Consider the following 17,903-nt stretch of genomic DNA (forward strand, 5'->3'; position numbering starts at 1 on the left):
GAAAATTCCCTGGCTCCACCCCCTGTATCTTACATTGAGTGGAAGAGTTTGATAACAGAGAAGTGGGAGACCCATCCAATTGGCGGGTGGCTTGAGGGGAGGATGGCATCAAGTAAAACTTTCTGGAGGAGGGGCTGATTATTCCCATTCTGCAAACAGGTAGAGCCTGGATGGAACTGGAGAGAAGGATGGTTCCCAGGACCGGTCCCCTGCCCCTTACCTCACAACCCACAAGACCCATGCAGCATCCCCCACCAGGCCCTGTCTGAATCCTCTCCTTCCCTCTGGTCCCAGGAATACTGAGTCATGAGGGAGATCCTGCTGCTCCAGGTGGCTGCAAAGAATTACAACCTGGACCCCGAGGAGCGATTTGGGGCCTGGTTCCAGGACATGGTGCTGCTCAACGAGAACGGTAGGTGAGGCCGGACAGGAGTTGGGTGAGGGCAGGGGTGGACTCTCCCTGTTGGCCAGTCCAGAGAGCCTGTCTCTGTGGCCCCCAACTCAGGCCCAGGACTTATTGCATGGTGACCTCTGGGACACCCAGACTCCAGCTGCTGGGCAGGCTGTGGGGGGACACCTGAGGTGTGGCTCCTGGTAGGCTCACAGGTGCCTCTTTGTCCTGGAGCTACAGCCTGTCCTGCCAGCTGGAGTCCCAGACCTAGTTGGCCAACAGAATACTCAAGGCCAAGAACTGGCCATCGTCAAGTTCAAGGGTGAGTGAGTGTCTGGGCCGGGGTGACTGACTCCTAGGGGTTCAGTAAAGCTCGGGCTAAGCGTGGCATTGGGGAGTCAGACAGCTGGCACTGGGATCCCAGCTCCACTACTGAACACTCCTGTGACTCGGGTGACTCTCTTCAGCTTCCTGAGACTCTGTTTCCCCCTCTGTGAAATAGTTGATACTAAATGATCGCTCACGTGGCAGAGACAAATGGGGTACTGGTGGCTGACAACACTGAGCACAAGGTCTGGATCACCCAGTGCAGTGGGGACAGGGTGGGGGCCATGATTATTGGAGGCCCCTCAAGAGAACCCGACAATTCTACTCAGCCCCCAGGCCCCAACTCCGAGCCCAGTACCAGTGGCCGATCATAGCCCCATCCTCAGCAGCGCGGACACAGCTTGGAGGCTTGCGATGCACCGGGCCAGCTCCTCCCACCTGATGGGAAGGGGAACATTGTAAGCTGATTCCTGGGGCCCCTGAACCCCAAGAGAGAGGGGACGACCCCACCCCAGCTCCCTGACATCTCTACCCCAACACCTATTCACCCACTGGAGAGGGACAGTAGTTATTTGTTGTAAATAATAATAGCCATATTTGAATATTATATTAAAGTCCTCTTCCCTTTAGAGCCTGGGAGTTGTGGAGTGGTTCTGTCGCTTTCTGTAGGCATGTAAGTGAGACACTGAATCTCACATTTTTCCTTGAATCCAGAACTCTTCTGGGTCATCAGCTTATTGTATGTGGGAGAATGGAGAATGGCCAGCCCCTTCCCTGACTAGTGGGGACAGTCCCAAGTCCCCCTAACACCGAGGACCGGTTCATTTCAGTATCATTCAGCTCCTCCAGGAGAGGACACAGCCCCCCGCCTGTTCTCTTGGGATTTAAAGGTTGAAGGTACTTTCACAGGCAGAGCAACAACCACTGAAATGTGGGTGTCTTTAAAACAGCACTACCCAGGATCATTTCGTGCCACAGGCAGGGGCTGCCTTTCTACATTCTGGAGGAACAGGGAACATTTTATGCTTCTCTTCTTGAGGTGTCTTTTAACCAAATTTTAGGAACTTGTAGTTTTCTAGTTCAATCTCTGGGATTGCATCAGCTCTAAGTGGGGAAAACCATGTAAAAGATCAAAACGTGCACGTGGAGACGACAAGGACTGAGGAAGGTCATTTGCAAATGGACTAAAGGCAGGCATGACTTTCCCTCTTGAGGCCCCTCTAGGGGCTCTGTGTTCACCCCTGACCTAGCTTTGAATCCGCCTTTGATCCTTGATCAGGACTCTGAATTCCTTTTCCTGCTTGTTTTGTATCCAGGAGGAAAGATTTGTGACGCAGCTTTTAAGGCTACTGCTGGGCCTCGTTCCATAAACATGACTGTTCCCTGTGGAGTAGGATTTTCAGCACCCCTGCCTTTCTTATGCAATTCCCTTTAGGGCAGATATTCCCTAGAAGGCCCACAGCCTCCTCCCTGGCTTGGCCTGATGGATCCCGGGTGAGCTCTACTTTGCCAGGATAAGGGACCATAATCTTGGTCAGTGAGTGACCTCACACTGTCCCTTGCTGTCCAAGGTGACTTCTGAGCCCATGTCATTCTGTGGTCCATGGTCTTGGACAATCTTCCAGTTTACACACTAAGTGTTGGTGTTACCAACTCGTCCAAATGGGGCAACTGGGCCCGAGACCTTAAAGTGTGTTGGCCTTGGGTGGTTGTGATTTTTTCCTCAATCGTGTGCTGTGGTTACATTACCACCACCTGCTGGGGTGGGAACACTGTTTGGAGCTTTGAAAGATGAGGCAGGACAGGGGTGTGGGGGGCTCCAGCAGGGAATGCCATGGAACTGATGATCCATGGACGTGCATGAGCACAGTCTTACCAATTAAAATACTGAAATGCTTCCCATCTGGTGGTGGTGTGGTGATCATTTCAATATACACTCAAACATTGAATCATTACATTGTACCCCTGAAACTAATATAATTTTGTATGTCAACTTTACCTCAATAAAAAAAAAACACAACAGACAAAACAATTTTAATATTATAAATGAGTTCAGTGAATCCCTGAAAGTGCCCCATTCCCATATGGAAGTTACAAGAAGCAGAGAGGATGAAGTAAATGGAAGAAAGTTGTATAAAACACTATTCAAATTAAAATCGTTTAAGTTGCTATCAGCTCCTTGTGGCAAAGTTCTATGAGCACTGATCTTCTTTCACATTTTTCCGGGAAAAGCATATTTTCAGATCCAACCCATAATAGTTTCATCATTTCCTCTAATAAGACAATTTCAACTTAATAAATAAAACCAAAGGTATCCCTTATGTATGAATAAAATTAGTGAACTCTACAGAGAAAAGAGCATATTTGCACAATCTCAATAATGGAAACAGAAGAACTGAATGATGGTAAAGTCTCATTCAAGCTTATCTTTGAAAGCCAGTAAGACCAGGCTGTCTTTTCAAGGATGTGTGTAGAGCTGTCAGCCTTGAAAGATAGAAATAGTGGCCTCCTCTGGAGCAAAGGGCAGGCTTGCTTACTACCCAGTATAATACAAATAACACACCCCCAAGGCAATGTTTAGCAGACATCCTGCCCGTTATCAAAGATTTGAGTTCCTTAGGCTCTGAGATCTTGCAACCCTCTGCATGTCACCTGCCCCACACTGTATCACACTGTAGGAAGTGAGATTCAGTGAACCGGTGCAAATGCTGATACTCTGGCCACTGCTATTGCTGTGTCATTAAGTTCTTTGTCTCTGACCCATGGGTATCGTGTCTTTTGCCATCATCTATAAGACCATGGTAGGCTGACATTAGCTAGCAGGTAAGGTAAAATATCAGACCTTTCACAGTTCCCGTCAAGCCCTTAAAGTAACTAGTAGTCTTAGGAACAGAGAGCTATCCAGAACAATATGCATGGATGGTCTTCATAGAAGACTTCATGCAACCAAAACTAATAAGTCTCTCTGATCTCTTTTATTTCTACCCCAATTAGAAGGAAAGGCACCAAGCTATTACAGAACTAGGGATTATGAAAGCCACCTGGAGACCTAGTGACCAGAAACTTCCCATGGGGAGCAAAGACAGATGGGCATATTTCCAAAATGGACCCATATGCCTCCCTATCATCCAAAAGACAGTACATTATCTTAATTTATGATGATTTGAGTCATTAAAATCTTGTGATGGGCCAAAGATAGATTTCTAAGAGGAGTGAGGCACATGGCAGTTGTAAGCAGAGTAATACATTTGGTGAAAATCATACGCTGAACTAAACTTAGTGTTCTAATCAATTATAAGCTACAACAAATTTAATTAGGTCAATTAAATGATATTTAATGGTATCCTTAATTATTACTCTGCAATAATGAACAAGAAACTCAGGTAGATAACTATAATTGGTCTTACTTTGAAACATGATAGTCAGGACTATTTGAGATAAGCTGGAGAGAAGGAAGGGTAGAAATAGATAAAAGTTAGCTGCTCTGAAGCCACTCTCAAGACCCCTGGATCTACATGTACCCCAGGAGATCGAGGCAGACGGCTGTGTACCTAGATCCTCCTGCACTGTGGTTCTCAGGGATGTCACAGGGCTGAAACAGCTTCCTGAATCGTGTTTACACGTCCATGTGTACAATACCTCTGACCATGGGGATGAACCACCATTCAATCATCCCTTACACCCCTCTAATTAACAATTAGATTTCAAAATCACTGTATCATTACATTATCATTTATTCCTCAAACCGGTGGGATGCGGAGCTAAAAGAAAATCAAATTTCAATGGCTTCTTTTCTTTGAAGGACTCGGATGTTCTTTCACACTTGGAATCCGGATTAGAAGATAAATCCATCAAATCAATGGAAAAAAACTTAAGAAATAGACAGAGGGATATTTCATACATATATACACAGTTTGCACTTTGGCAAAAATAGAGTTATATTTTAAAAAATTAGAAATTTTTGAAATTTTATAGATATTAAATACTTTGTTCTGCTTATACTCCCTTTGGTTTACCAAATGAAACTCATTCTTTAATGGGCATTTCTAGCATTCAGTGCTAGTAACACCAGCTTTTTTAAATTCTTATATTTTCCAGGTCAAAGAACAAGAGCAGAGGTCATCAAAAGGTCAAGTCTAATCTACCTACAGATGTGGCAGGCTTAGCTATGGATGTTCAAGCCAGACATTGCCAGGAGAACCACATCTCTTCACCCATAGGTGAGTTTTTACTAGTAATCACAGAGACTTAATGATATCAAAGGAAATTCTTTATTAAGAACTAAAGTTATAGATTCCTATCTTGGGTTCATTACTTTGAATTTTTGAAGCAAATCATATATATAGATTGGACCATGTTCAATTCTATGATCTTTAGAAGATGCAACCTACAGCTGAAGAGAAATAGATACAACATCAATATCTTATCCTCTCTGAAGGCCAACTGAGAGCCCCTGGAGTCAGAAGTTTTCAAGACAAGAAAAATTCATCCTCCTGAACAGAAAGAGTAGAGGCTATTCAAAGATACAACTTTAAATTTTTAACATGACTTGTTAGAATGTGATGGAGCGAGCATAATATGTTCTAAGTTTCATAATTTTTCTCCAGAATACTGAGATGGATGAGCTTGAAGTCCAGTTTCCCCATAAATGTCATTATTCAGTGATAAAATTAATTTCCCTATAAAATAATTCCCATAAAAATGTTAAAAATGTATCATAGTCTCTGACTAAAAGGAAAGGAAGCAAATTGAGCAATTGAATACCAGTTTAATAAATTCCATACAAGGATCTTATTGCAGCATTATGTATAATAGTGAAACTGGATGTAATCCTGTTTCTATCAAAGAAGATATAAACAGATCATGGTATACCTATTCTTTGGAATACCTCTAAAACTTCTAAAAAAGTAAGTTAGAGTGATGTGTACTGATAAGGAGAGAGGTCTATGATATATGGTTTGGGAAACAGCAAATTGCAAAACGATGTCGTTATGTAATTTGTGTTTAAAAAAAAAACTTTGTGTATATATAAATTCATAGGAAATTTCCAGAAGAATAAGCCGCAACCTCTTAACAATAGTTCATTCTGAGTAGGGGAGTGAGTTTGCAGAGAAGGAAGGTTTCACTTTACTCTACATAGATCAGTATAATTTGACTTTTATTACAGTGTGTATTTGTTTCATAATTAGAAAAATGAGTGATGTGACCGTTTGGTGCAGGGCAACAGTATTATGTTCACCAGTCTCTGTTCTCTATGTTACTGCACAGCATGGACTGTAGGAGAAAGCCCAGAGGAGCAATGAAGACAAAGAAGACATGACACCTGCAAAAAGTCAGTGGAGTATTTCTACATAAGAAACATTCCAGGTGAGTTACAGTCAGTATCTTCCACTGCTCCAGCTCTCGCAATGAACCTAGAACCTGCCCAGGGTAAGCCGGAAGACCACACCCCGCTAGTCCACTCCCTGCCCGGAGCCGGTTTGTGCAGGGTGACTGCCATCAAGCAGACAATGGACTCAGGATGCAGTGTGTGCCTTTGGGGAGGCTGGCAGAGAGGCACAAAGTGGAACACCAGCTAAGTGCACACACCTGAGAGGCGGAATTCCAGGTGGAGACTCAAAATGTACTAAGAAACTGTGTGAAGTGAAGGAAGCTACTCGACCTCTCTGATCCTCAGTGTCCCCTCCTGTAAAATGGGGATCACAGGCCTACTTCATAGAGCTGTTGGGGAAGATACATAAAAGTTCCTGTGACAGGCAGTGTCCACATTATTAACAAAGTCATATTCGACTTCCAAATAATTGATGAAAAGTATAATGTTAATGAAACCAAAGACGAGCTACCCAGCTTCAGAAGCAGCACCAGCAGCATAAGAATGAGAGGAACTCCAAGTAAGCAGGGTTCTTCACAGCTCCACTGGAGAGGACGAACACGGGGTACACCAGGTACACTGTTGTACAGTGACTCGTGTAGTGAGGGTGGGTCCCTAAAGACACTGTGAAATACAGTTACACACAGTGGCTCCTAGGAAACAATTACAAAGCAATCAACGCAGCAGTTAGGAATGGGCAATAGGCGAGCAGAGGAGGGTCAGAGCCACAAAATCTGACAGAAAACACTGAACCACGAGCTCCCAGCTCTGTCAACGGCTGCAGTAGTTGCACCAGGAGATCAAACGTCTGAGACAGCCATTGTGGGGACTGCTGGGAGCACAGTGGTCACTGCAGCCACACCCCAACAGCAGTTGCATCGGAGCACACAGACCCAGAGACTTTCCTCTCCATTAATCCTTGTTTTAAGATGATGAATATCCTCATGTTACAATGTCTCCTTCCAACACTTGTGGACGAGTGTCATCAGAACCCCCTGAAGAGGGGACAGGCCAGAGTAGGATGGAACACTGGGGGCTGGGGGAGCTGCGCTGCACTTGACCACACGGACTATCACCCGGGTCTATTGAACACGAGAGAAGAACCCGAGGATGTGGTCTAAAGAGAATTCCCCATCTTGCCACATTCAGAGACACTGCAGAGTTTCTCACCCGTTCTTTACAAAAATGTTAAAGAATTCGTGTCGTTAATCATAAAGAGGCAAATTCTTGACATAATTACAGAGTCCAGTTTCCAGGAGCAGATTTTTCAGTTGTTTTGATAATATCCCACATTCAGGAATCAGAAATGTAACCTATTGGGGTGTGTAATATAAACAAGGACTTTTTTTCATGTAGATCAACACCCAGATTTTTAGAGAGGACATAAATCGTGAAAGCTGCTAATCATTCCTCTACAGGTTTCAATAAGACTTTTAAGTTAATTTACCAATCTCAGGAAAAGAGAACTTGGCAATTCAAATTTTTTGTTTCTGCATTCAAGCGTACAGTACAGCCAACAGAATGAGCATAAAAAAAATTAACAAGAAGTTCTTGCTTGCATTTCATCTTTTTCAAATAAGCAGGATATTTTATGTTCTGTTCCTTTCACTACTCTAATCAATTTTTAAAGAATACGGTACGTCTGACTATCCCTAGGCGTGTTTATCCAGGAACCTTGCCAGAATCCAAAACGGAATTGTTAATGCTGATGAGTTTCAAATGCTGCACAAGTGCTGTCTACCTTGAACATCCCTTACCCAAAGCTGGACCACTGTTCTCTTCCTGAGGGATCAGAGTCTCCAGCCGTGTCCCTGAGAGACTGGTCACTCAGGCCTCAGCTGAGATTAGGTGATCAATCTAAAGGGAAAAATTGTTAAGCTATTATCATCTTAAGGATGTTGTTTCGGAGTCCTCTGCACTGGAATGTGTTGGTGAAAATGACCTAATAGATACTTGCCTGAGAATGAGGTTGTTCCCCTCTGCTCTTAATGGATCCTGGGGAAACCAGTGATTAACCTCACAGATGTCTCAACTTCCACATCTGTGAAAAAGGCAAGAAACAGCCAATGTTACCAAGCTGAAAAGCTCTTAAGTTGTGCTTGCAAGAGGGACCACAAGGGCAAATGTCTCCCAAAAGCTGATGAAATGATGGCACTTTGGCTGGAGAAGACAGAGGGCAGCAGGCAAAGTGGAAAGTTTCTGGGATGTCAAACCAGTTCCTATAAGCAGTTTAGAGAAGCACTTGAACCTGGACTAGGTAGGAGGCTATGAAAAGACCCACAGGCACACAGGTGGGAGGAGGATTCAAGCAATAGGGGGAGGCCGTGGGGAAGAGGTGCGAGTCAGGTTTCAATTTTGGACAAAACCAGTTGCATGCTGCAGGCCAGCAGTTGCCATGCAGCTGCCATGCCTTCCTAACTCTCTGGTCCCCCTCGTCTCGTCACATCCCTCCAAGACTCAGTCAACGTGGAGCGGGTGCAGGACCAGAGTCCACAGCCAACGGCGGTTTGGCCCTCGACAAAGCTCACACCGCCCTGCTCCTACCCCCAGGCCTAGGCACCGCCCCATGCCCAGAGCATCCTGAGAGTTGTAGTCCTGCAGCCCTACAGGTTGCCAGCTAGGAGCAGTTAAGAGACGAAAGCTCCTAGCATGCACAGTTTGTGGCCCCCACTCTCGCCTTGTTCCTCTGGCCCTGGGCCCCACCCCTCTGCTTCTCCACCCCACCCTCTACCCCACCTCTTCTCTATACCACGCCTACTCTCCATGCCCTGCCCACCAGAGTTTTCATAGTGTGGTTGGGCTGCATCCATTAAGGCTGGTACTCAGGTAGGGGTGGGGCTCACCAGCCTGGTTATTGCTGAGGATGCTTGCAGCCCTGGTGGAAGCACCCTGGCCAGTATTTGAAATGTAAATTCAATATCTAAAATGGAAATACCGGGTGCCAGGCATCCTGGAATTTGCCTTTTCAAGGCCACCTGTCCTATCATCCCCTCCATCCCTCCAGGCTGCCATGATCCTCCCTCTGAACCCCATGGTCAGTGTCGCTGCAGAGATCCTCCCTTTGGACCCTGCCTGCCTGAAGGGCCCATACCTTGATCAGACGTCTTAGAACGACTGCCCTTAGCCATGTCATAAAAAGGAGAAAACATCATATTTGACAACCCCAATTCCTGCATTATACAGACAGGAAACTCAGGTGCACTTGTAAGTGACCCTTAAGCCACTTCATGGGACCACACGCATGCCCCTTCTCCCATACTGCACACAGGCTTGTTCACTGGATTTCCTTATCCCAGTGTGGACCTCTTGGCCTCATTAACACAGGCAACAACACTGAAACTTCCCATTGGTCCTCCCCACAATGTTAGGCAAGTTTGTGCAGGAAGGTAATATACAATTTCTGCTCTACTATAGGGCTGGCTTCTTGGGAACTAGTTTTAATATCCCTGTTTAAATATACCCTCAGAATCACAAAATAATTAAGCAAAATAATTTGTTGTTGTGGGGGGTTATGGTGGTAATTCTCTGAAGTCGTTTTTCCATTTAGCTTTTCTGATTGACTCCAAATACTACAGCACCACACGCTTCTCAGTTGCGTGGATGCACATCTCCACTTCTTTGCAGGGAGGACGAACAACAGCAGAATACCCGTGGCCTGACTTTCTGGAGCATCAGTATTACTACAAGATTTGGAAAAACCAAAGTTAGGTCATTTCCAAGGTAAAGAATTAAAAACTTAAAACTAAGATGAGGTGGGAAAATCACATGCCATTAATAATTGTCAGTAATCTGTGCCTGAAATGTCAGACTTTCTCTGAGAAAGAACTTGGAGACCATGTTTCCCATTGTTTTAAATAGGAAAAATTAGAAAGCATAGTAAATCTATCGAAAAACTCTAGCAATTTCCTCACTCACATTATGGCACCTAGACATAAGTTCCGAACATCAGGTGTTCCTCATTTTTTTCCTCATTCAACCCAGTCCCACAGGTCTTGAGTGCATGCTGTGAACACGGCATTGTGCTAGGTGTCAAGGCCTTGGTAAGCATTGTGGTGGGGGTGGACCTTGCTGGAAAAAGCATCATAAAACCTCAAAGCCATGCCACTTACCAAATTGAGGCAAAAATGGAAAGACCTAGGGGCCAACGCAAGGATGAGGGCATTAATAGACACTTGGAAGTATTAAAATCCATCTAATGGTGTCATAAGTGAATGTGTTCCACTTTAAAACAAAACACTGCTGTTATTCTTAGATATTGAGTTAGTATCTTTGTGCAAATATGCAGGATTTAAAATGGTTATTGATTTATAACATGTGTACAGAAATATATGCAGAAGTCATCCACGTAAATCTCAAAGAATTATTACAAAGTGAACACACTTGTGTGACCAACAACTAGCACCAGCTTCACTCAGGTCCCAGCAATCCCTTTCTCCTTCCTTCCTCCCCAAAGGTAACTGATATCTTACCAGCAAACACTGTATATCGAGTTTGTCTTCTTATACAAGTGTTTTATCACAGAACAATTTAAACAATATACAAAATAAACAAAATAGCATGGTAGGCCTGTCACCCAGCTTCAACAACTACTAATCATCTGCCATTTTGGTTTCATCCACACTCCATCCCATTTCCACCTCACTTTATTATTTTTTTAGTACTTTGTGTGTGGGGGGGGAGTAAGACGTACAACAGTGAAAGGCACAAATCTCAACCGTACAGTTTTGACAAATAAACATGCCCATGTAGCTTTCATCCCTTTAAGAATAGAATATTTCCATCACCCCCAGAAAACTCCTTCCTGTTCCTTCCCAGGCAATTTTTTCGTTCCCCCGAGGCAACCCTTGTTCTGGTTTTTTCAGCATAGATTCATCTTGGCTGAAATCATCCCACGTGTATTGTTTTCTGTCCAGCTTGTCTCCCTCTGCACGAGGTTGATAAGTGTTTTTCAGCATGTGTGTGTCAGCGTTTGCTCTTCAGCACGGCTGAGGGCGATCTGCTCTGTGGATCTCCTGCAGTGCGCTCATCTTCCTCCTGGGGACGTGCAGGTCATCTCCTGTGAACAGTCTTGTACAAACTTTTTTGGTATGCTGTTTAATTCCTTTATTAGCATTTAAGTTACACACCTTTGCACTTTTTAGTGGTTGGTCCAGATTACAATATGCATCTTTAACATATCACAGCCTACCTAGCTTAATAGTTCACCAATTTAATCAATGTAAATATGGAAGCCTTGCTACAGAACAGTTCCATCTACCTCTGTCTGTCCTTTGTGCTATTGCTGTCATAAATTTTACAACTACCCATGTTATAAATCCCACAATACAGTGTTATAATTTTTGCTTTAAATAGTCATAGGTCTTTTAGAGAAATTAAGATAAAAAAGTTAAGTATTTGGAAGGAAATGCTTTGAAACTCTGCAAATGTACTGTCTCTTCTTTAAGTTTCATCCACAGTTTTTGCATTCACCAGTCAGTCTTTTCCACAGTAATTATTACTGTGGTGTTCTAGTGGCGATTTTCTATTTCATGCTATCCAGCCGCATTTATTATTTGGAATTCTGGGAGGAAGATTCCCTGCCCTCCCTCTCCCTTTCTTCCTCCTTTCTTTCTCTCTTTTTCTCATTCTTTTTTTCCCCTTTTTCCTTTATTCCTTTCCTTCCTTTCTTATTTAATCTTTTTTATATCAGTATAGCCTCGTGGATATTTATTTTGTTCTCTGGGTAATAATCCAATGCTACCATTATTTATTTTGTTGCTCACAGTTTTCCAGCTTGAGCCATTGGGAAGTCTTTCAGATTGATTCCTTTTGACACGTCCCATCATTTTCTGTGTTTTTTTTTAATTGACTTTCTTACTTTCTGGCACTACAAGATGATCCAGGCTCATCTTGTATTTTCCATCTCCAGCCCTAGAATTAGCCATTTCTCCAAGAAAACCTGGTTTTTTTTATTTGAGAATGATATTTAGAAAACAAGATCTGGGAGCGAGGTGTGCTTATTAATACTAGAGTGTCACTGCTTCTAGACCCTCTCAGCAGAGTTTGGAAATGTATGTATGAATATAAACTCAGGTATACACATCTATCAATCTATCAATCTATCTATCAATCTATCTATTTGGTAGACATATTAAAAGTGACATGGATTCATACTGATACTTCCAACTCCAATCGAGCACCACAGAGTTTATTCTAGCATTCTCCTTTTGTTTATTTGAAATTTCTTTCACCAACAGTGAGAAACTTAACTCCAATTACCTATAATATATTTACTAATGTGTCAACTACTTTCAGAATTGCTAATCCATACCCTTATGAAAAACAAATTCACCACCTAGAGTACAGTGTTTGGGTCCAGTACTTTAGTTTTACAGCATCCCATCAAAACACTGTCTTCCAAAGTTACTTAGGTCGGGACATTTCATCCCCACCCCTTCAGTGTGGTTTTGTCACATGCTTGTAATACAGTGGGATTCATTTTTCACTGCATTCTATCTGGGTTCCCCAGCATCCTGATTGATTTTTAAAATTTGCAGAGTAAAATTCACTCTTTTCGGTGTACAGTTCTATGGGTTTTGACTTCATGGTAATGTATCCATGTCCACAGTACTATACAGAGTTGTTTTTTTCACCTCCAAAATTCTCTCATGCTATCCCTTTGTATTCAACCCCTTCCCCTACTCCATCCCTTGGCAACCACTGATCATTTTCCATCCTTGTAATTCAACCTTTCTAGAAAGTCATATAAATGGAATCATATACTGTACAGCCTTTTGAATCGGGCTTCCTTCACTTAGAGAAATGTATCCAAGATCCATCTATGTTGTTGTGTGAATCAAGTGTTTATCCTGGGGCTGGCCCCATGGCTTAGTGGTTGAGTGCGTGCGCTTTGCTACTGGCAGGCCAGGTTCAGATTCAGGGCACACACCAATGCACTGTTTCTCCTGCCATGCTGAGGCCACGTCCCACATACAACAACTAGATGGGTGTGCAACTATGACATACAACTATCTACTGGGGTTTTGGGGGGAAAAGGAGGACGATTGGCAATGGATGTTAACTCAGAGCCGGTCTTCCTCAGCAAAAAGAGGAGGATTGGCATGGATGTTAGCTCAGGGCTTATTTTCCTCACAAAAAATAAAAAGTTTATCCTTTTTATTGCCAAGTAGTATTCTAATGTCCCAGTGTCCACAGTTTCTTTTCCCATTCACCTGATGAAGGACATTTAGTTTATTTCCAGCTTGTGGCAATTATGAATAAAATGGCTATCAATATTCACACAAAGATTTTTGTTTAAACGTTAGTTTTCAATTTGCTTCAGTAAATACCTAAGAGTGGGATATCTGAGTCATATAATAAGTGTATGTTTAACTTTATAAGAACCTGCTCATCTGTTTTCTGAATGCAACTATCATGTTGCATTCCCAGTTCTAATTGCTCCTACTCCTCACCAGCATGTGGTATTTGCAATTTTATTTTTTATTTCAGCCAGCAAATAGTTGTGTGGTATTTTATTGTGGCTTCTGTTTCCATTTTGAAAGTGAGTTCTGCTAAATATAGAATCCTGTGTTGACTTTTGGGTTTTCTTTCTGCATTTGAAAGATGTAATTTCGTTGTTGAGTTGTCTCTTTTGTTTTTGATAATATATCATCCATCATTCACATTATTTCTCCCTGTATGTAATGTCTTCCCCTGTATATCTATATTTCCCTGACTGCTTTCAAGATTTTCTTTTTATCTTTGGAATTTAGTAGCTTGACTATCATGTACCTAAGTAGGGTTTTATTTTATATTTTATTTTGTGGGTTTGCTGACTTTCTTAGATCTAAAATTTTAGATTTTCCACCAAATTTTTGAAATTTTATGCTATTACTTATTGATTTGCATTTCTGCCTCATTTAATTTTTCTGTCTCTCTCCTCTCTGCTTGGGACTCAATCATCTCACAGGTCATAAGGCTCTCTTCACTTTTCTTCAAGATTTTTACATTCTTTTCTTCAGACTGGATAATTTCTATTGCTCTATCTTCATGTTTCTTCTACTGTTTCTAATCTACTGGTAAACTCAAAAGTATTTTTTTTATTTCATCTTCCTATTTGGTTCTTTTTTGTAATTTCCACTTCTCTGCTGAGTTTCCACTTCTGTTCATTCATTATGGGAATATTTTTCTTTACCACCATGATCATCTTTAGAATACCTGCTTTCTTATCCTTGTCTGCTAATTGCAACACCTTGGGGATAGTTTCTACTGCCTGCTTTTGGTCATATATGGATTATATTTTCCTATCTCTTCAAATCTCATGAGTCTTTTAAATTATGTACTGGAAATCATGAAAGATAGTTATAGAGACTCTGGATTCTATTGTATTCCTTTGAAGAGTGTTGTTATTTTTCTAGCAGGGAGTTAACTTGGCTGGACTGAAACTCCAATCCTATCTCATTTACAGTGGGCATAGCTGAAATCCTCATTCAGTTCTTTCATCTTCCAACTGCTGTTTTTACACTAGGCCCTCTGTGGCCTACACTGCATGTGTGTTGTTCAAAGATCTGCCAATTTGGTGTGTGTGGGGGGGGAGACTTACATGCATATTTTGAGATTTTCCTCTTTGTGGCTCCCTCCATTCCAGAATTTCTCCCCGAACTTTCCAGCTACTCTGTCAGCCCCAAAATATATCCTCTAACATTACAAGTAAGACTGTAGTTTTTCCACAGTCTGGGCCAAGTACAGATTTCGGAATGCTTTGAGGCAAAAGACTCAAGCTTGCAAATAGCTCCTGGTGCAATTCCCATCATTTAAAGGAAGACTCCCTCTCAGTTCTGCTTGCTTTTGGAAGTGATTTATACCTACACACATATACACATTTATTGTATCTGTATTACATATAAATACATGAGTCTGTATAAGTATATATAATGATTTACGCAGATTTTATCATTGTTATCTGTGAGAGTGTTAGTTCAACAAGCTACTCCACCATTACTGGAAGCCAGACCTCTGTTTTGTTCCTTTCTTGGATTTTATATAAATGGAATTATAAAATATATAGCCTTTTGAATATAATCTCTTTTATACAGCATTATGGTTGTGATATTCATCCATGCTATTGCATGTAGCTAGTGTTTGTTCATTTGTTGAAAATAATTAATTTTTAATGGTCATAAAATATCATAACATAAAATTTTAACCATTTTTAAGTGTACAGTTCAGCGACATTCAATACATTCACATAATTGTGTAGCCATAACCTCCAACCATCCACAGAACTATTTTCACCTTGCATTGAAACTTTGTGCCCATTAAGCAACAACTCCCTGTTATCCCTCCCTCTTGCCCACCATTCTCTTTTCCATCCCTATAAATTTGACTACTTTAAGTACCTTATATGTGTGGAATCATATAGTATTTTTCCTTTTGTGACTGGCTTTATTTCACTTAGCATAAAGTCCACAAGGTTCATCCATGTCATAACATGTGTCAGAATTCCTTCCTTTTAAGGGTGAATAGTATTCCACGATGTGTATACACCACATTTTTTTTGTGAATTCATCCGTTGATGGACACCTGGCTTGCTTCCAGCTTCTGGTTATTTTGAATAATGCTATGAATAACACAGGAGTATGTATACGTCTTTATACTTCTGCGTTCAGTTCTTTTGGGTGTATTCCCATAAATGGTGCTTTCAGATTCATTTTCTCACATGTAGGAGGGTTCTGCACACCTCCAACAAGCAATTCTTGGAATGTCATCTGGTCGCTAGATAATTCAACTCAATTTGATGCTGTCAACCCAGAGATACATCAGATTCCACAGGTTGAGGGCTCAGTCCCATAAGTCTGCACACCCACCTAACCTCACCTCAACTTCAGATGCCAGTTACAAGCCCAAGTTTTACCTGTACTTCTGACTGACTGGCTATAAACCAGAGGTTCCCACAACCTCCTCCTTGGGTTTGATTAATTTGCTAGAGTGGCTCACAAAACTCAGAAAAACATTTACTAGATCACCAGTTTATTATAAAACGATATAATTGTGAGAAGGGGCACAGATCTTTCATGTCATATCCAGATGCACCACTCTCCAAGCACTCCTTGTCATTGCCAACCTGGAAGCTCTCTGAACCGCCTTCTACTGGGATTTTTATGGAGGCTCCCTCACATAGGCATGATCAATTATTAACTCAGTTTCCAGCCACTCTCCTCTCTCTGGAGGATAAGGGGTAGTGCTAAAAATTCCAAGCTTCTAATCAGGGTTTGGTCTTTCTGGTGACCAACCCCCATCCAGGAGCCATTTAGGAACTCACCCAGAGTTGCCTCAATAGAACAAAAGATTCTCCTAGTATTCTTATCACTGGGTAAATTACAAGGGTTTTAGGAACTCTGTGCCAAGAACTGGAGGCAGAGGCCAATAAATATGTTTTTTATTATTTCAGAACCCATAAGTGGAATTTCTAGATCATATAGTAATTCTATTTTTAATTTTTGAATGAACTGCCATACTGTTTTCCACAGTTTTATATTCTCACCATCAGAGCACAAGGGTTCCAATTTCTCAACATCTTTGCCAACACTTGTTATTTTCTGATTTTGTGATGGTAATTATCTTAATGGGTGTGAAGAGGTATCTCATTGTGGTTTTATTTTGCATTTTCCTGATACTTAGTGATGTTGAGCATCTTTTCTTGTGTTTCCTGGTCATTTTATATCTTCTTGGAGAAATGTCCATTCAATTTCAATTTGCATTTTTAAATTGGGTTGCTTTTTTATTTTTGAGTTGTAGGAGTTATTTATTCTAGATATTAATTCCTTATCAGATATGTGATTCGCAAATATTTTCAACCATTCCATGGTTTCCCTTTTTACTCTGTTGATAGTATCTTCTGATACAGAAAACTTTTGCATTTTGATGAAGTTCAATTTGTTATTCTTTTTGTTACTTATGTCTTTGGTGTCATATTAAAGGAATCATTGTCGGCAATGTCATTTGGACCCAAATTTTGGAACCGAAAACACAGGTTTTACCCTGTGTTTTCTTCTAAGGATTTTATAACTTCAAGTCTAACATTTATATCTTTGATCCATTTTGAGTTAATTTTTGTATATGGTGTAAGATAAGGGTCCAACTCATTCTTTTGCATGTGGGTGTCCAATTATCCAGCACCATTTGGTACAAACTTATCCTTTCTCCAATGAATGGTCTTTGCACCCTTGTCAAAAATCATTTGACCATATATGCAAAGGTTTATTTCAGGGCTCTCTATACTATTTCCTTAGTATATTGTGTGTAGTTATGCCAGTACCACACTGTTTTGATTACTTTGTAGTAAGTTTTGAAATCAGGAAGTGTGAGTTCTCTAACTTTGTTCTTCTTTTTCTAGATTGTTTTAGCGATTTAGGGTCCCTTGAGAGTCCATATGAATTTTAGGATAGATTTTTCTATTTTTGCAAAAAATCATTGGAATTTTTACCTCCTTGAGTAAGTCGATTCTTAAGTATTTTATTCTTTTTGATGTTATTGTAAATAAAAATGTAAAGTTTGTAAATTTCCTTTTCAGATTATTTATTATTAATGTATAGAAGAACAAGTAATTTTTGTATGTGGATTTTGTGTCTCATTACTCTGCAGAATTTATTAGTTTTTACAATGTTTTTGTGGAATTTTTAGGGATTTCAACATATAAGATATTATGTGTAAACAAATATAATATTTCTTCTTCCTTTCCAATTTGGATGCTCTTTCTTTTTATTGCCTAATTGCTTTGGCTAGAACGTCTAATACCGTGTTGAAAAGTGGTGGTGAAAGTGGGCCTTCTTGCCT

At 41.2% G+C, this 17,903-nt stretch overlaps 1 protein-coding gene across 6 annotated transcripts in view; it reads left to right on the forward strand.

Annotated features, from left to right (window-relative positions):
• LOC131401811 (ral guanine nucleotide dissociation stimulator-like) overlaps positions 1-17,903 on the forward strand; it is a 57,669-nt gene that overhangs the window by 5,008 nt on the left and 34,758 nt on the right. For 2 of the 6 annotated variants that reach the window (XR_009217991.1, XR_009217995.1), the window contains 6 exons: positions 295-412; positions 4,817-4,938; positions 5,987-6,085; positions 9,094-9,293; positions 9,665-9,809; positions 10,957-11,018. The gene's annotated coding sequence lies outside the window, so the exon portion shown is untranslated. Of the gene's footprint in view, positions 1-294; positions 413-1,084; positions 1,177-1,762; positions 2,213-4,816; positions 4,939-5,986; positions 6,086-9,093; positions 9,294-9,664; positions 9,810-10,956; positions 11,019-17,903 lie in introns of those variants that run through there. The other 4 variants (XR_009217993.1, XR_009217992.1, XR_009217994.1 and 1 more) reach the window with 3 other exon arrangements.

The sequence above is a fragment of the Diceros bicornis genome (genome assembly GCF_020826845.1).
Source record: "Diceros bicornis minor isolate mBicDic1 chromosome 2 unlocalized genomic scaffold, mDicBic1.mat.cur SUPER_2_unloc_6, whole genome shotgun sequence".
NCBI classification, from domain to species: Eukaryota; Metazoa; Chordata; class Mammalia; order Perissodactyla; family Rhinocerotidae; genus Diceros; species Diceros bicornis.